The sequence below is a fragment of the Stenella coeruleoalba genome, assembly GCF_951394435.1.
Source record: "Stenella coeruleoalba genome assembly, chromosome: 3".
NCBI classification, from domain to species: domain Eukaryota; kingdom Metazoa; phylum Chordata; class Mammalia; order Artiodactyla; family Delphinidae; genus Stenella; species Stenella coeruleoalba.
The window spans coordinates 83,462,068-83,482,324 of NC_137148.1; the positions used below are offsets into that span (position 1 = coordinate 83,462,068).

A 20,257-nucleotide genomic window follows, 5' to 3' on the forward strand; every position below is an offset into this window, starting at 1 on the left:
TTTGGATTAATTTCCTATGACTACTATAACAAATTGCCAAAAACTTGGTTGCTTACAACAGAAATTTATTTTCTCACAGTTCTGGAGGCTAGAAATGCAGAATCAGTTTTACTGGGCTGAAATCAAGGTTTTGGCAGGGCATTCCTTCTGGAAGCTATAGGGGAGAACCCATTTTCTTGCTTTTTTTAGCTTCTGCAAGCTGCCAGCATTCCTTGGCTTGTGACCTTGTGGCCCTGTATCACCCTGGCCTTTGCTTCTATCATCGTATCTCTTTGTCTGATTCTGATGCTCCTGCTGTTCTCTTATAAGGACCCATTCGATTACATTGAGCCCACTTATCCAGGATAACTTCCTCATCTCAAGATTTTTAATTTAATTATATCTACAAAGGCTCTCCTTCTTTTATTCCCCCCCCGCAACTATATAAGGAAGCATTCACATCTTCCAGGATTAGGATGTAGATATCTTTTGGGGGGCCATATTTAAGCCTACCACAGATATATGAATAAATAAATACTCTTGTAAATGTGTTCATGTTCACACAGACACACAGTACCTCTGCCCACTGAGAGGGCCTGGGGAAAGCAACATCCCAATGTCAATGAATACAGCTAGTGATTAGATGTGGGTTGCAGTTGCAGTTGGGTCTTCCAGACTTTCATACCTGCCTCACTTGGCTTCCCAGTGTAGAGTGTGATTTTGGGCAAGGTGGCTATCTGTAGCTAAGGCACTCCCTGAAGTGGGTGACAGCTGACAGCACTCTTACTTTCAACCAAAAGGAATCAGGGTCTCCTGGAGAAATGGCTAATTCCAGGCTGAGGCAGGGAAAGTACAGTATAAATCTGGAACATCTTTTTGTGCTAGAAAGTAAGAAAGTGATCTAAGAATGATGTGGACAATATCAACCTGACACAGAGCCAGTTTGAAGGAACTCCCACTGACCAAATCTGAGGCAATTCAAACATCAAAAAAAGTAATGAGAATAATGGATTATAACCTATTGAATAAAATCAGACACCGTGAATCCATACTGATATAAATAGATAAGTGAATACATTAAAAATTTGGTGAGGGAAGGGATATTTACATAGTTTAAAAATGCATCTCCCCAACTACTTATTAAGTACAGGGTGTTAAAGAATATGGTTTCAGTGGAGAAACCTAGCAGAACCACCTTAATCAAGAGATGAAAGTGAAATTAGTAGTGATGGTGGGAATAGATTGCTTGCCACTTGATAGGATGAAATGAGAAGAATATAGCTTCTCATCTGTGTTATTTTTAATCTGATCATGAGAAAATATCGGAGTAACCAAAATTGAGGATAATGCTACAGAATAAATGACCTATAAACCTCAAAAATGCCCGCTTCATGAAAGTCAGGGAACTGTTCCAGATGGGAGGAGACTAAAGAGATGTGACAACTAGTTGCAATGCACGACTCTGAAGTGGATTCTATAAAGGACATTATTGTAACAATCAGTGAAACTCCAGTAAGGTCTGAGGATTAGCTGGTGGTAATATATCAGTGTTAACTTTTTTTCATGATTGTGTTGTGGTTGCGTAGCAGAATGTCCTGTTTGTAGGAAATGCACATCAGCTACATGAGTGTGATGGTATATCATGTCAGCGACTTATTCTCAGATGATTCAAGAATAAATCTCTTTGCACAATACTCATATAACTTCTTTGTATATTTGAGATTGTTTAAAAACATTAAAGTTGCTCCCCTATTTTTGGCCAAGCAGCTCATAGCATTGCTTCTATATTCGTTGTTGATCCTATCTTGGGCAAAGGGGATATGGAAGAAGGCTGATGTAGAGTGCAAAGTAAAGGAGAAAAACATTTATGGGGAATGTTATGCCATTGACTCCTACCCAGCCTGAGAACTATCTCGCAAGATTCATTACTTTCCATTCAAACTCCATTCCTTTCTCATTTTGGCTCCTATCAACCCTCACCATTTCAACTACTGGCCATGAACTTGCTTTCTGACATTTTATTCCCAGTGCCTGGCACCTGGGAGGCCCAATAAACATTTAAAGAATTAATTAATGGTGCCCTCTGGAAATGAAGTCAGCAATAGAGTCTTAGAAAATAAGTCCAACCTTCATTTAACGTTCTCCATTAGTATGAGAGTTAAGCATTAATAATTTTTTGTTATAATTTTGAATGAGAGGTTTCTATTTATGGCCCCTCTGTCGGTACACGTTTTCCTGAACAGTCCCAGGTAATTAACTTCCTGGAATATTGCTGTGTGGCAAGTTCTTGTCGTTCAGATCTCTTATTCTTACCTGCTTAAGAGAGTTACTTCTCCAACTTCTCTTCATCTCCAGATTAAGGAACTTATCTTGGTTCTTCATGGGAAGAAAGCTTAATCAGTTTTACCTCTGGCCAAAATCTCACTTGCTATGCAAACCTCCTCCATGATCGGCCCTGAATTCAAATCCTAATAGCAGTGTGTACATGTCAATCCCAAACTCCCTAACTATCCTTTCTCCTCATCACGGATAACCAACAGGACCTACTGTATAGCACAGGGAACTCTGCTCAATATTATGTAACAACCTAAATGGGAAAAGAATTTGAAAAGAATAGATGCATGTATATATATAACTGAATCACTTTGCTGTACACCTGAAACAAACACATTGTTAATCAACTATATTCCAATATAAAATAAAAAGTTTAAAAAAAGAAAAATAAGCAAGAAAATGTCAGTGAATTTGTGGCTCCATGCTTCTTACCTAAGGGAGAAAAAAATCAAACTAAAACCTTGAAATTGCATATTATGCTGTTGTTGTTTCAGTGGTAATATTTATAGATGATCAATAACCATAGGTAAACTACAACAGTAATAGTGAAAACTAACGGGTCTCCGAATTAAAAAATTAATTATACCTATTGCAGTTTTAATAGATACTGACATTTCTGATTCCCTACTGAACAGAAAAAAAATCCTAATAGCTAACATTAAAATTCTAATAATAGCTAATAGTTACTAATTGCTTTCTAGGTGCCAATCATTGTGCTAATCCTTTTTATGCATTTGTTCATTACTCCTCACAAAAAGCCTATAAGATAGGTACAATTTTTGTGTACATTTTATAGCTGAAGAGACAGATATTAGACTGAGCTTCTAGGAGTAACTCCCAAATCTTCATGGAAAAACTGGGCTGCCAAGGAGCTGCTCCTGGCCACCATCAGAGAGCTGCCTATCCAACTGAAGCTTCACCCTTCCAGCTATCAGTTTGAGAATCAAGCTTGCAGCATCAATGCTCCTGCTCTGCACTTTACCATGTACTCAGTTCCAAACTCAGGTCTTGTATTTTGAATTTGATTCATATAACCAAACTCACATCTAGAAGCCAAGCTGTTATGGAGTCTAGGATATGTACTCTTCAGCTTTCTAGCTCTGTAGTATAGGAGGGAATACAAGAAGGGCATCAGGTTAGATGTAGAACAAGTGAATTCTCAGTATGTCACAACAAAAGCCTCACTGTTGGGATTGGTTTATTTGGAAGTATGCCTACAGCAAGATTACATATACATTCTGGAGTATGTCCCACTTTAATTTCTACATCTGAATTCACACAATTCTCACATTGATTATCTTTAGTACATCTGTCTGAGTGAGGTCTATTCCCATGATTCTTTGAGCCCCTTTTCTCTTGTTCTTTTAAAAGCCCTTACAGTTTCCAACAGTTTATTTCATAGCTCTCTGGCTTAATTTTTGTAGAATCACAGATTTCCTAGATTCTTAGTCACCTTGGAAAAGTACAGCCTTTCATATCAGCTTCTTAGTGATACAAAGACTGTGTGGTAGGGCTCAGTTTCCAGTCAAGACTTCCTGGAAGAGGAAACTCCTGTGTCCATTGCTGTTTTTTGTTTTGTTTTGTTTTGGTTTTTTAGTCAGGACCAGATGGCAACTGAAACTCAGCACCGTCTAATAGAAATATATTGTGAGACACATAGGCAATTTAAAATTTTCTAGTAGTTACATTAAAAATTTAAAAGAAACAGATAAAATTATTTTAATAATATATTTTATTTAACCTAATATCTCTGATAGACTATAATTTTGACATGTAGTAAATGTAAAGATTATTAATAAACTATTTTACATTTTTTGGTACTAGGTCTTCTAAATCTAGTTCATATTTTGTACTAACAACACATCACCAGCCACCTTTCAAGTATTCAATAGCCACTTGTAGCTGAGGCTACCTACTGGACAATGCTATTACTAGAGAGAGAACTGCTTACTTTGGTTCAGAATGTGATGGACTTATGTCTTTTTTTTTTGACTGGAGTAAAATTGCTTTAAAATGTTGTGTTAGTTTCTGCTGTACAATGAAGTGAATCAGCTTTATGTATTCCTATATCCCCTCCCTTTTGGACCTCCCTCCAACTCCCCCCATCCCACCCATCTAGGTTGTCACAGAGCACTAAGCTGAGCTCCCTGTGCGATACAGCAGGTTCCCACTAGCTATCTATTTTACACATGGTAGTGTATTTATCTCAAACCTAATCTCCCAATTTGTCCCACCCTCCCCTCCCCCCACCCGTGTCCACATGTCCGTTCTCTACATCTACATCTCTGTTGCTGCCCTACAAATAGGTTCATCTGTACCATTTTTCTAGATTCCACATGTATGCGTTAATAGACAATATTTGTTTTTCTCTTTCTGGCTTACTTCACTCTGTATGACAGACTCTAAGTCCATCCACATGTCTACAAATGACCCAATTTCATTCCTTTTTATGGCTGAGTAATATTCCATTGTATATATATACCACATCTTCTTTATCCATTCATCTATCGTTGGACATTTAGGTTGTTTCCATGTCCTGGCGATTGTAAATAGTGCCGCAATGAACACTGGGGTACATGTGTTCTTTTGAATTATGGTTTTCTTAGGGTATATGCCCAGTAGTGGGATTGCTGCGTCATATGGTAGTGCTCTTTTTAGTTTTTTAAGAAACCTCCATACTGTTCTCCATAGTGGCTGTATCAGTTTACATTCCCACCAACAGTGCAAAAGGGTTCCCTTTTCTCCACACACCCTGTCCAGCATCTATCATTTGTAGATTTTTAAATGATGGCCATTCTGACTGGTTTGAGGTGATATCTCATTGTAGTTTTTATTTGCATTTCTCTAATAATTAGTGCTATTGAGCATCTTTTCATGTGTCTCTTGGCCATCTGTATGTCTTCTTTGGTGAAATGTCTATTTAGGTCTTCTGCCAATTTTTTAGTTGGGTTGTTTTTTTTATATTGAGTTCCATGAGCTGTTTGTATGTTTTGGAGATTAATCCTTTGTCCATTGCTTCAATTACAAATATTTTCTCCCATTCTGAGGGTTGTCTTTTCGTCTTATTTATGGTTTCCGTTGCTGTGCAAAAGCTTTTAAGTTTAATTAGGTCCCATTTGTTTATTTTTGTTTTATTTCCATTACTCTAGGAGGTGGGTCATAAAAGATCTTGCTGTGGTTTATGTCAAAGAGTGTTTTTCCTATGTTTTCCTCTAAGAGTTTTATAGTATTCGGTCTTACATTTAGGTCTTTAATCTATTTAGAGTTTATTTTTTTGTATGGTGTTATGTAGTGTTCTAATTTCATTCTTTTCCATGTAGCTGTCCAGTTTTCCCAGCAACAGTTATTGAAGATGCTGTCTTGTTGCCATTGTATATTCTTGCCTCCTTTGTCGTAGATTAGTTCACCATAGGTGTGTGGGTTTATCTCTGGGCTTTCTGTCCTGTACCATTGATCTATATTTCTGTTTTTGTGCCAGTACCATACTGTCTTGATTACTGTAGCTTTGTAGTATAGTTTGAAGTCAGGGAGCCTGATTCCCTGAGCTCCGTTTTTCTTTCTCAAGATTGCTTTGGCTGTTCAGAGTATTTTGTATTTCCATACAAGTTGTAAAATTTTTTGTTCTAATTCTGTGAAGAATGCCATTGGTAGTTTGATAGGGATTGCATTGAATCTGTAGATTGTAGTCATTTTCACAATATTGATTCTTCCAATCCAAGAACATGGTATATTTCTCCATCTGTTTACATCATCATTGATTTCTTTCATCAGTGTTTTATAGTTTTCTGAGTACAAGTCTTTCACCTCCTTAGGTAGGTTTATTCCTAGGTATTTTATTCCTTTTGTTATGATGATAAATGGGATTGTTTCCTTAATTTCTATTTATGATATTTTGTTGTTAGTGTATAGGAATGCCAGAGATTTCTGTGCAGTAATTTTGTATCCTGCAACCTTAGCAAATTCATTGATTAGTTCTAGTAGTTTTCTCGTGGCATCTTTAGGATTTTCTATGCATAGCATCGTGTCATCTGTAAAGAGTGACAGTTTTCTTCTTCTTTTCTGATTTGTATTCCTTTTATTTCTTTTTCTTCTCTGATTGCCATTGCTAGGACTTGCAAAACTATGTTAAATAAGAGTGACGAGAGTGGACATCCTTGTCTTGTTCCTGATCTTAGTGGAAATGCTTTCAGTTTTTCACCATTGAGTATGATGTTTGCTGTGTGTTTGTCATATATGGCCTTTATTATGTTGAGGTAGTTTCCCTCTATGCCCATATTCTGGAGAGTTTTTATCATAAATGGGTGTTGGATTTTGTCAAAAGCTTTTTCTGCATCTATTGAGATGATCATATGGTTTTTATTCTATAATTTGTTAATATGGTGTATCACATTGATTGATTTGTGTATATTGAAGAATCCTTGCATTCCTGGGATAAATCCCACTAGATCATGGTGTATGATCCTTTTACTATGTTGTTGGATTCTGTTTGCTAGTATTTTGTTCAGGATTTTGGCATCTACGTTCTTCAGTGATATTGGCCTGTAATTTCTTTTTTTATGATATCTTTGTCTGGTTTTGGGATCAGGGTGGTGGTGGCTTCATAGAGTGAAGTTGGAAATGTTTCTCGCTCTGCAATTTTTTGGAAGAGTTTGAGAAGGACAGGCTTTAGCTCTTGTCTAAATGTTTGATAGAATTCACCTGTGAAGCCATCTGGTCCTGGACTTTTGTTTGTTGTAAGATTTTTATTACAGTTTCAATTTCATTACTTGTGATAGGTCTGTTTATATTTTCTAATTCTTCCTGGTTCAGGAAAGTTGTACCTTTCCCAGAATTTGTCCATTTCTTTGTGGTTGTCCATTCTTTTGGCTTATAGTTGTTTGTAGCAGTCTCTTATAATCCTTTGTATTTCTGTGGTGTCAGTTGTGGTTTCTTCTTTTTCATTTCTAATTTTATTGCTTTGCATCCTCTCCCTTTTTCTTCTTGATGAGTCTGGCTAAAGGTTTATCAATTTCGTTTGTCTTCTCAAAGAACCAGCTTTTAGTTTTATTGATGTTTGCTATTGTTTTCTTCATTTCTATTTCATTTATTTCTGCTCTGATCTTTCCTTCTACTGACTTTGGGTTTTCTTTGTTCTTATTTCTCTAGTTGCTTTAGGTGTAAGTTTATATTGTTTATTTGAGATTTTTCTTGTTTCTTGAGGGAAGATTGAATTGCTATAAACTTCCCTCTTAGAACTGCTTTTGCTGCGTCCCATGGGTTTTGGGTCATCGTGTTTTCATTGTCATTTGTTTCTATGTATTTTTTAATTTCTTCTTTGATTTCTTCAGTGATCTCTTGGTTATTTAGTAGCACACTGTTTAGCCTCCATGTATGTGTGTTTTTTTACAGTTTTTTTCCTGTTATTGATTTCCAGTCTCATAGTGTTGTGGTCAGAAAATGTGCTTGATATGATTTTGGTTTTCTTAAATTTTCTGAGGCTTTATCTGTGACCCAAGATGTGATCTATACTGGAGAATATTCCATGTGCACTTGAAAAGGAAGTGTATCCTGCCACTTTCGGGTAGAATGTCCTATAAATATCAATTAAATCTATCTGGTCTATTGTGTCATTTAAAGCTTGTGTTTCCTTATTTATTTTCTGTTTAGATGATCTGTCCATTGGTGTAAGTGGGGTGTTAAAGTCACCTACTATTTTTGTGTTACTGTCAGTTTCCCCTTTTATGGTTGTTAGCATTTGCCTTATGTATTGAGGTGCTCCTATGTTGGGTGCATAAATATTTATAATTGTTATATCTTCTTCTTGGATTGAGCCCTTGTTCATTATGTAGTGTCCTTCCTTATCTCTTGTAACAGTCTTTATTTTAAGGTCTATTTTATCTGATACAAGTATTGCTACTCCAGCTTTATTTTGATTTCCATGTACATGGAATATCTTTTTCCATCCCCTCACTTTCAGTCTCTATGTGTCCCTAGGTCTGAAGTGGGTCTCTTGTAGACAGCATATATATGGGTCTTGTTTTTGTATCCATTCTGCCAGTCTGTGTTTTTGGGGGGAGCATTTAATCTATTTACATTCAAGGTGATTATCGATATGTATGTTCCTATTACCATTTTCTTAATTGATTTGGGTTTGTTTTTGTAGGTCCTTTTCTTCTCTTGTGTTTCCTGCCTAGAGACGTTTCTTTAGCATTTGTTGTAAAACTTGTTTGGTGGTGCTGAATTCTCTAAGCTTTGGCTTGTCTGAAAAGCTTTTGATTTCTCCACTGAATCTGAATGAGATTCTTGCTGGTAGAGTAATCTTGGTTGTAGGTTTTTCTCTTTCATCACTTTAAGTATATCCTGCCACTCCCTTCAGAGAGTTTCTGCTGAAAAATCAGCTGATAACCTTATGGGGATTTCTTTGTATGTTATTTTTTGCTTTTCCCTTGCTGCTTTTAATATTTTTTCTTTGAGTTTATTTTTTGTTAGTTTGATTAATATGTGTCTTGGTGTGTTTCTCCTAGGGTTTATCCTGTATGGGACTCTCTGCATTTCCTGGACTTGATTGACTATTTCCTTTCCCATGTTAGGGAAGTTTTCCACTATAATCTCTTTGAATATTTTCTCAAACACTTTCTTTTTCTCTTCTTCTTCTGGGACCCCTATAATTTGAATGTTGGTAAATTTAGTGTTGTCCCAGAGGTCTCTGAGATTGTCTTCAATTCTTTTCATTCTTTTATCTTTATTCTGCCCCTTGTCAGTTATTTCCACCATTCTGTCTTCCAGCTACTTATTTGTTCTTCTGCCTCAGTTATTTTGTTATTGATTCCTTCTAGTGTATTTTTCACTTCAGTTATTGTGTTGTTCACCTCTGTTTGTTTTTTCTTTGGTTCTTCTAGATATTTGTTAAACATTTCTTGTATTTTCTCAATCTGTGCCTCCATTCTATTTCTAAGATTCTGAATCATCTTTACTATCATTACTCTGAATTCTTTTTCAGGTAGGTTGCCTATTTCCTCTTCATTTATTTGGTCTTGTAGAGTTTTACCTTGCTCCTTCATCTGTGACATATTTTTTGTCATCTCGTTTTTTTTTTGTTTTTTTTTTTTGATGAGTGGGATTGTGTTCCTGTCATACTGGTTGTTTGGCCTGAGACTTCCAGCACTGGAGTTTGTAGGCTGTTGGGTAGAGCTGGATCTTGGTGCCAAGATGAGGACCTCTGGGAGACCTCACTCCAAAGAATATACCCTGGGGACTGAGGTTCTCTGTTAGTCCAGTGTTTTGGACTCAGAGCTCCCACCACAGGAGCTCTGGCTCAACCCCTGGCTCGTGAATCAACATCCTGCAACCTGCACAGGGTGGCAACAAGAAAAAAGGAGCAGAACAATAACAAAGCATAAAAAATAAAATAAGATTAGAAAAGTAACAGGTATTAGAATATATATTGATGAAACAACAACTGGAAGGTAAAACAGACCACAGTAGTATAAAAAGAGGAGGAAAAAAAAAAAAGAGAAAAGGCCTTGGCCGTGGGGAGCAGGGCTTAGGCTCAAGGGAGGAGGGCCCCAGGAGTGCCTCTGGCCTTGGAGGTTGGAGGACAAGGTCCAGAGCCCCAACAGGCTCACTGGGCCCAAGTGAGCGGGAGAAACTCTAGGCACGTTCCCCCCAACCTCTGATCCTGGAGGGCCCCTCTCCGTTGGCCTCTCTTCTTCTTCCGCCACCTCCCTCCCTCCTATGCCCCTAGGAGCCACGTGGTGGGAGGGGGCCCCAAAAGGCAGGAGACCAGACCCAGAAGCCCAACAGGCTCCGAGGGCTGAGTGGTTGGGAGAAATGCCCTCCATGCCTCCCATGATCCTCTGATCCCAGAGTGCCCCTCCCGCCTGCCTCTCCTCTTCTCCCCCATCCCCCTCTCTCTTACACCCCTAGGACCAATGCAGCTCGGAGGAGGCCTCAGAGGGCAGAGAACCCAGCCTGGGAGCCCCTCAGGCTTCCCGGGCCTGACTGGGCAGGGGAAGCACTAGGCCCACTCCCCCCTGTTCCTCTGAGCCCCCAAGGGTCCCTCCAGGTATGGGAACCCCTCCCCCCTCCCAGCTAGCCCTCAGGAGCACTGTTCCTGTCTGGCCTCCACTTCTCCTCCCCCCTCATTCCCCCACGTCCTACCCAATCGCTTGGGGGTTCCTCCCGTCTCCTTGGTCATTGGTCCCCCACCAGCATCCAGCAGGTGCCCTGGTTGTGGGGAGATGCAAACTCCGTGACTTCCCCTGCTGCCATCTTGACTCTGCCCCACTTAATGTCTTTTGGTACTCATTGTTTTGTATCACTGTAACTCAGAGACACATGAAGGGGAATTAATCTGTTAACATCACTTCTTTCAGTGATGTGAACATGTAGCAGGAAGCTGGCACTGTTATGCCTTCTGACCTAAGTATTTTTAGCCTCTTTAACCATGTATGGCTGAAAAGTTCTAGTTAAAGATAACTTTGTGACTGATAGGGTTTAGTCTAGACTTCTTAGTACCAACCACCCTGGGGACCTTATTTCTTTTGAAGACATCCTTAGTTGGATTGGATTTTGACATGGAAACTGTAACATGGAAAGTACTTCTTTCTTATTACTCTTGTAGTAAAATGGTGAGACTGCATCCTTGATGCAGTCAGCCTGGATTTGCTCTTTCTTCCTAACCAAAATAGTAATTCACAATCTTTTGCTTTTCCTTCATGGACCAGAAGGTCAATGTTCTCTAGAACTACACATTTACTACTTATCACATTTTTCAGCTCTGCTGCCTGAACGTGTAACATTTCCTGTCAGTCATGTCTTATGCAAGCAAAATGAGCTTGTCCTTTGGGGCCAGCAGAATCTATTCTACAACCAAATTCAGAGTGTTTTCTTGCTCTCACTTCTTGGTGTCATTATGGAAAGCTCTCAAAGGTCAGTGGCCTTTGGATTTGGGGGAAAACATTTGGATACCTTGTCATATGAAGTAATATAGCCATTGCTTCTGGTGGCCAAGTCATAATGCCCTTCGGGATACGTGTCATTTAGACACATCAAGAACTCACCATGTTATGACTGTGCTCTCAGTTTGCCAGGGTTCAACCTATGGTTCTATGTCAATGAACTGACTTCAACTCTTTAGGAGAGAAGAAAAGATAACCTAATGTATTTCTCTGGAGGTCACAATTTAAAAATCTTTTCTACATTTTACTGGAGTTCCTTACTATGTCATTGGGTTCTCTAAGTCAGGGGTCCCCAACCCCCAGGCCACACAGCAGGAGGTGAGCAAGCAAAGCTTCATGTGCCACTCCCCATCGATCCCCATCGCTCACATTACCACCTTAACCTTCCCCCACCACCCCAGTCCGTGGAAATATTGTCTTCCACGAAACCTGTCCCTGATGCCAAAAAGGTTGGAGACCACTGCTCTAAGTAAATCTCTGCCTCTCAGACTATGACTTCTATGTTTATAGGAGCTGGTGTTTCTAATTCCGTTATTCTTAGGTAACCTCCAGACAACCAGATTTTTCAGCTTCTAACAGACTTCTGTTTCTCTCTCTTGACAATGAGGATTAAAAAACCCATTCTTTTCACTCTTACTTTTTTAAGGAAGATGGAAACTTCAAATGATTGGTTAACCTGAAACTTTCTCCTCCTGTTCTACCACATTTGCCTGTAAATGGCTAGGCAGTTCTTTCTGGGTCGTTAGTGATCATATGATAGTGGTTACTTTTAAGGTAATTGGAGTCTCATTATTCTTTCTGTCAAGCCTGGGCATTCACTTCTCTTTTTCACCATAGTTTTTCTTTATGATTTCAGCAAGTCACATACATTTTTTATATCTCTACTTCAGTATGAAGCAAGAATTTTACCATATGACAAAAGAATGTACTGAACATCCTTTAAATATGACACATTTACCTGTGATTTTAGAAATTGTGCTTTGAGTCATTTTTGTAACAGGTAATTTAACAATGACAACAACAAATACGATCTTTTGTGAAAACTGGTTGTTTTAGTGGTGCAACATGAGGACTTGGAAGAGAGCAAAGCTAACTCAGTTATTAACCATAAGCATTGGCAATAATCAACTGAGGCAACTTTGCAATAACCAGCTTTACATAGTAAAGAAAAAGTGATTTAGCACACAATACTTTGTTATCCTAAAACAATCATATGACAGTGTGTCTATCGAGGTAAAAGTTCCAGGAGTGGTAGGGAGTCAAAATCCATTAGTACCTAGTTCTACTCTCACTGAATGTCAGCCTACTAAGAAGTATAGGGATTAGGTAGTGTCAAAAATACGTTATGCAAATTTATCATGTTTTATTTTTAAACTATTATAATTAGTTGAAAATAATGATAAAAAATTTATGTCATCACAAATTTGAGCAGTGGTGCTTTAATAGCTAGTCAGTTGGTTTAGGATGTCACACCACCTAGCAAAATATTGATATTTGAGACCTCAATGCTGGAATAATGCTTGCTTTTAACTAAGAATTTATTACAATTAATTCAATTATGCCTCTCTTCCCGGTTCACCTCAGTGATGATATAAAGTCCAAGCCCCCAGCTATCTATTATTACCTCATCTCCATACTGGGCTCTGTATATTTGCCTATCTGACTCACTCTTCCTTGGCCACTTTTGTTCCAGATCTTCTGCTCCATGATCAGCAAACTCTCTTAATCAACAACCTCTTTTCTGATTGTTCAGTTGTTTTCCTTGCTCTAGCAGAAGTACAAGAACTACAACTATTTCTCATCTTCTGGGTCTCAGTTTAATAGAGAGACATTTCCTGCCCATCCTGTCTGTCTAACATCATCATTTTTATTCTCTCTCAGAATAAGCTGGTTATTTTCCTTCTTGTACTCATCACCTTTTATACTTATTTAATTACTTGATTTATTTTATTGCTAGTTTACTGCTAGATTCCTGCACTAGAAGGTCAGCTCTTCAATTAGGGCAGAGACTTTGTCCACCAGGCAAATGTTCTTCAGAGTCTGAAAAATATTGAGAATGAATGAATGAATGAATATTGTCATTCATTCACGATAAATGAATCATCACAGAGGCTAAAAATTTGAATACACTTAAAAAATTAATTTTATCTTTTGACTAAATATATTGATGTTATGGTCATAATTTTTTACCTGGTAAATTGAGTATTTATCAATTGGATCATGGCTTATTGCTGCTTTTAAAAATGTGCCTGAGAAAATAAACAGATTCCATACAGATTTGTTAGGTGGCCACATTTAATTTACCTGGTTTCTGAAGCATTTAGATTTTGTAGCAGGACATGATGGAGCAATGATTTGACATGGTTTGTTTGTACATTCTTAGTAAAAATCTGGAAATTTTACCTCTCTAGTAATGCACGGATGAGCACCTAAAATTTCTTTAGCTAAAACTGATGTGCACACAATTCTAAGCTACCACTCCATTTGGAACCAGCTATAAGCTGTTTCTGAAGTAAAAACATCACAGTTATGAACAGAAAAATGGATGCCGTAGGAGAAAAGAAAAACCTCCAGTTTTTAATACTTCTCTTTCCATAACTGTAGTGGAAGGAGAACCTTTTTTGCTACTGCATTTCAAAGGACATTTTGTTCAATTAAAACCCTGTCACAAAATTAAAAAGTCTGTATCACTTCATGGCTTAGAAATTCCTAAAAACGATTTTTAAAAAATGATGATAAACACACACAAATACCTTTCAAAAGATCAGGAAGATGTTCTGATGAGAATAAGGGCGGAAAACCCTGAAAACACCATCATCAGTATATTTTTGTGGAAATCTATAATTAAATAATTCATAGTAAATATAATAATTGAAAGAAGTAGGGCTATGTATAACTATTCGTCTAATTAGTATCAGATTTCACATGTAGTTAACACTCCAGAGGACAGCGAGAGAAGCTGCAATGAAAAGTCTGATTTGAAAGTAGAGCAAAATTATTACCTTATGTTGCCACAAAGAATAGATTGAAATTCCCAAAAACAACATTCTAATTTACTTTACAGCATAAAAAATACAGCATGGATCATTTAAAAATAAAGTCATAATTACAGGGATTACAATTGAACAGATTCACTGAGCAAAACATTTTATTTTTATCTACAAGTTGAGTAACTGATGAAGCATAAAGGGCAAATATGTATAATCAGTTGGAAAGTCTGAGGGGGGTTTTATCAAAATAAAAGATTTGGTGTGGTTCAAAGGCATTCACCCAAGAGAGTTCCTGTTTCAAACTCACATTCACAACCTAACACTTCATTGCTTTCTGCTAAATCAACACAGTAGTGGAGCTCTATAAATGGTCAAGTTTGATTCCAGTGTTATTTGAACAGTGTCCTCCAAAAGGAGTCTCTTGTTCTATATTTATAATTTTAATTACAGATAACTATACCTTCCTCATAATCTCAAGCTATATAGTGATTTATTCTATAACATAGTAACCTTTTAAAAGTATGGGGTAATTGATTCCACTATTCCCTTATGAGCTCAGGAAAAACAATAATTTCTCAACTGTCGCTTAAGTAAACTAGTTTAAAACCTATTTTAGGGTCTGCACAGCACAAAAATAAAGGTGAGGAGACTAAATATCTGAAAAGCCAAATGACTTATTGTAGGCAATATGGCCAGTTGGTGATGCAGGAATCGGTGTCATAGGCCACAGCTTAACAGTCGTGGGCAGTGGCTGCTTTTGCCATGAGTAATAAAGTCCTTTGTCTCTGACACAGGAATCTCATGTCTTTTGCAAGCATCCATGGCACTGTGGCAGGCAAACTCATTGTATAGTCATTTTGATGGGAATTCTCTGGTTTCCAGGACTTGTGCACACCATTAAACCTTTTAATAAGTAGGATAAAATCCCAACATTTGTCTTCCCTGAGTCTCCATTTTTCTGGAAATGCAATGCTTCCTCTCTCTACTCCATTCCATACAAACACAGAGTTAGGACTGCAGAGCTACCAGAATCTGTTCTCTTACAATGTGACCCCACCTCCTTGGTCATGAGTAATTGGTTTTTTCCAATTTGTTGGACCTGGTATCGAAAGATAGGAGTTATTCTCTCAGAAGAACTGGACTGAGAACATACAGACTTGAAGCCATCAGCTAAAATCACATTCCTCCATGTGGGTGAGGAAGCAGAGAATACCAGTTTGTACATTATTCATAAGATGACATATCTCACTTTCCCTGAGACATTCCCTGCTTACATCCGTTGCTCAGGATAATTATTGATAGTATCTTCTCTCAAAATGTCCTGATTTGGAAGCTAAATTTTATGGTCACCCTAATCTCTCAAGACTCTGATGGCAAAGATAGACATTTAACTTGAACAGCAAATGCCTAGATATCATTCTGGGTCCCATCATTCAAGATAAGAGACACAACTTTAAAGCATTCAGAGAGTGAAGGCACAGCATTTACCTCTGCGTGGGAGCAAGTGGCTTTAAACTAGGAAGGCTCCTTCCTATATTTCATCTTAGATAAGAGGGAAGTTCCCTTTTTGAGTTTGGTTCTTCTGTAAGTGTTGCTGTTTAGGCCCTTGCTATTACTGGTGATACGCAGGGTACCTCACCTTAACATGTTGACACTAGCTCTGATTGCTTCAAAGGCTTTTCTACCCCATCCTCTGGCCACAGACTTTATGCATACAAAGGTGAGGTAATCTCCATATGTGGATCCTGTTAAGAAGCTAGGACTGTCATTGGGATTTTGACTTAAAATTCACACATTCATTCTGTATATCAATTAAAGTCAACTTGCAGGGAGAAAGAAGAATGAAGTGGCATAACAAGCAGTAGAGCAGAGAGAGAAGATACCTTGGGTTTCTTCTTATGCTTCAATCCCCATTGAGACTGACTCTGAGGTGCATTTTTGCCTTTAGGTTCTATAAGATGCCACAATTTCTTCATAATTATAATATCTTTATGCTTAAGTTCTCTCCAAAATCTTTCTGTAAAGTCCTAATGCAACTCAGAATCTAAACTCAAAATTAGCAGATTTAATCTTCATCTGTGATCAGGTCAATAAATGGGAATTCATTTATTTATGCTTTTACTATATGAATATTGAATGTTTAATGTACGTTGGACATTGTGCTAGCTTCAGGGAAGATGGTAAGTAAGACAGACATATTCCTACCTCCCTGAAGTCATCATACCAATAATTACAGATGTGAGATCCTCCCCATTCTGCCTCAGATGATTGATCAAATAATCTAGTAGTATATTCAGAACCCTGTTTATGCATTCTAGGTATTCATAGCATGTGAAGAGGCACTGATATGAAAATTCTCTGCTTAAGAATGGGTTCCATTCTAAAAAGACAGATTTGGAAACGTGTGAAGGGATATTTTTTAAACCAAAAATATACATAGGTAATATTATAAGATATAAGGTACTGTTAGAATAGAGTGGTTATTTTTTTAAAAGTATGCTTTATAATTTCATTATCTTTTATATCCTGCTGTGAATATGCCTTTGAAATGGGTTTTGCATGATTGTTGGGTAGACTAGAATGGAAAACAGAATTCTACTTTGTTAGCAAAACCTCTATAGAAAAATTATTTTTCTCTCAAAAGTGTATGTGTGTGGGAAGATTATTCTAAACCCAGGAAGAAGCTTGAGAGATTATTAGGAGGCAAGGGATCACTGAGATTATTTTCTTAGGCTGAGGCAAATAAAGGAAATAGAATGATTGCTTCTAGTGTTCCCTTCTTAAGGGAATAATCATTGTGTTCTTTGATATTTATTAACTTCACTAAATGTAATTCCCAGGTACAGAACAGTTCTAGGGGTTTTCCTTATAGTTTGCACATTAAGTCAACAGATGAGGCTGAATAAGAATTGGAGTTAGATCAGCCCGACTTAGGCCCTGCAGGGACCTTCTGAGAATAATTTGGGCCTAGCTTAGGGCTTCTAGGAATGCTGATGGGAAATCTTCCAAGTTTACTAAGAAGTTGGGCTAAGAGAGTTTTGACAACTGCAGGCCAGTCTTTGGGGTTCTAAATAGGCAATATTATGCTGCATATAACCCAGAACGCCTGAAACTATATTTGGTCCTCTCTTTTAAAGCCACGTAAGAAGGAAACCTTGAGGGAACTCTCCTCCATTCTCTCTGCCTTCAGGTAGTGAGGTGAAGGAGACAAGATATGTTTCTTCTGAAGCTGTCACAGAGATGGGAAGTCTTGTATATAACTAGCTGACAATGCTTGCTAATGATATTGATAATCATATTGAGAGTTCACTGGGGCTGCTCACTGTTACAGTGCTTTTCATACATTGTTCATTTAATTCTCATAGACATGTGACACACACTGGAATTATCTCCATTTATAGATGAGGAAACTAAAGCAGGGAGAGTTCAAGTAACATGCCCAAGGTCACAGCCAGGAAGTGACAGGGTAGGAATTTGACCTCAGGCCATCTGGCTACAGAGTGCATGCTTTGAACAATGTTTTCTGCCTCTCCCGAATAGCAGCTCACTGCTGACAACTAGCGCTTCACCCATAGTAGGTGCTCAATGAATATTTATTGACTAGCTGACTATCGGGCTCATGGGGAGCTCTCCTTGATTTGCCAAAAGGTGGGCTAACCCTAAAATGTGCAGTCAGATAGTGTTTATGTAGAAGGCTGGCCCTGTACTTTTCCCTCCTTAGTATTCCTACTGGGGATGGAAATCTTGTGGATCTTGGGAAATGTTTTTAATCTTAGAAATAAAAGTTCTTTTGGGGTCATATATCCCTTAAAAATCATATAAACGCTCAGAATCCTCTCCACATTAAAATGCTCACACGAAATTTTTTATTTAATATGTCTGGGATTGTTTAGATCTCTAGAACATTCCAGGAATAACTACAGTAGTTTTTGAGGAGTAGCTCTGAACTTGGAGTGTTGATACCTTTCACTTTCAAGTGAGTTACATGAGTGCTTAATTCAGGAAAAACTGTATTCACCTTTTACTGAGGTAGTCACTTTTGTTTTTCTCCATCAGGGGAAAGCTCCATGCCAGTGTTACAGTTGGCTGTGGTCACTAGCCTGCTGCCTGGTAACAGCACAGTTTTGTTTTGTTTTTTTAACATCTTTATCGGGGTATAATTGCTTTACAACGGTGTGTTAGTTTCTGCTTTATAACAAAGTGAATCAGTTATACATATGTTCCCATATGTCTTCCCTCTCACGTCTCCCTCCCTCCCACCCTCCCTATCTCACCCCTCCACGCGGTCACAAAACACCGAGCTGATATCCCTGTGCTATGCGGCAGCTTCCCACTAGCTATCTACCTTACGTTTGATAGTGTATATATGTCCATGCCTCTCTCTCACTTTGTCACAGCTCACCCTTCCCCCTCCCCATATCCTCAAGTCCGTTCTCCAGTAGGTCTGTGTCTTTATTCTTGTCTTACCCCTAGGTTCTTCATGATATTTTTTTTCTTAAATTCCATATATATGTGTTAGCATACGATATTTGTCTTTCTGACTTACTTCACTCTGTATGACAGACTCTAGGTCTATCCACCTCATTACAAATAGCTCAATTTCGTTTCTTTTTATGGCTGAGTAATATTCCATTGTATATATGTGCCACATCTTCTTTATCCATTCATCTGATGATTGGCACTTAGGTTGTTTCCATCTCTGGGGTATTGTAAATAGAGCTGCAATGAACATTTTGGTACATGACTCTTTTTGAATTATGGTTTTCTCAGGGTACATGCCCAGTAGTGGGATTACTGGGTCATATGGTAGTTCTATTTGTAGTTTTTTAAGGAACCTCCGTACTGTTCTCCATAGTGGCTGTACCAATTCGCATTCCCACCAACAGTGCAAGAGTGTTCCCTTTTCTCCACACCCTCTCCAGCATTTATTGTTTCTAGATTTTTTGATGATGGCCATTCTGACTGGTGTGAGATGATATCTCATTGTAGTTTTGATTTGCATTTCTCTAATGATTAATGATGTTGAGCATTCTTTCATGTGTTGGCAGTCTAACAGCACAGTTTGTACATTCTTTTATGGGGCTCCAGAAAGGCGGAGTGCTCCGCTGGGGAGCAGATGTGTGAGCTCCAGGTTTCTGACATGAACATTACTATCAGTAATGCCCCTGCTGAAAGTCCTCATTATTATCAAGACAAATACTGGAGCACAAAGGGACCATTGTCAGAACAGAGGGCTATCTGTTATTGTTAATTGAATATTTTTGATTATGGTATTAAGTTGGTCAGAGTACTACAGCATGCCTTTTATGGCATGAGTTCATTTAGGCAGCTTCTCTTAATATGGGAACTAAGTTGCACATGCTTACACACTCACAAGCCTCCTTTATCTGAGTTGTGGTGAAGGACAGCTGCAAAGTGTAACCTTCTAGTTAAAGAGTTCAGTCTTTTGGGTGGGGGACGGAGGTGAAGAGTGTAGGAAAAATGGCATGAATTTTTCTATCTTTTTTATATTTAAGATTCTCTGGAAAAGGCTATGATTTGAATTAACATGAAGGCCTTCCATGAGACTGTAGAAATATAAACATGATTTATTGCTGGAATCAATGTTTTTCAGTTCTCAGTGAAAGACTAGAAGTATTCAACAAGTTTGGGGAGTGAGTAGCTGCATTATCGCTACTAAACCCCACCACATCCTTGGGCACAATGAGGGGCTGTAGGATGAGTGGAAACAATGCTGGATAGAGGGATGAAGATCTGAATTCAGCTCCAGGCTTCAGCTCCAGTTCAACCTTTGTGATCTTCAAGAGGCAATTACCTCTCGGAGCCTCAGCCACAAAGAAGAGAGGTTAAGCTGTAAGGTCCTTGTGAGTTCTGAAATATTTTGACAAATTTTCAAGTTTTTATTATTGTCATAAGTTAATCCAGAGCACTTGAATCTGTGCTCTGAAAGCTGTGTTCCATGTTCCATTAGTGATGGCATGGGACTTCTGAGTGCATCACAACGTCTTGGATACA

The 20,257-nt window shown here is 38.2% G+C and overlaps 1 protein-coding gene across 1 annotated transcript in view; it reads left to right on the plus strand.

The window, feature by feature from the left end:
- LOC307184305 (uncharacterized protein) overlaps positions 1-20,257 on the plus strand; it is a 247,185-nt gene that overhangs the window by 98,671 nt on the left and 128,257 nt on the right. The window lies entirely within an intron of this gene.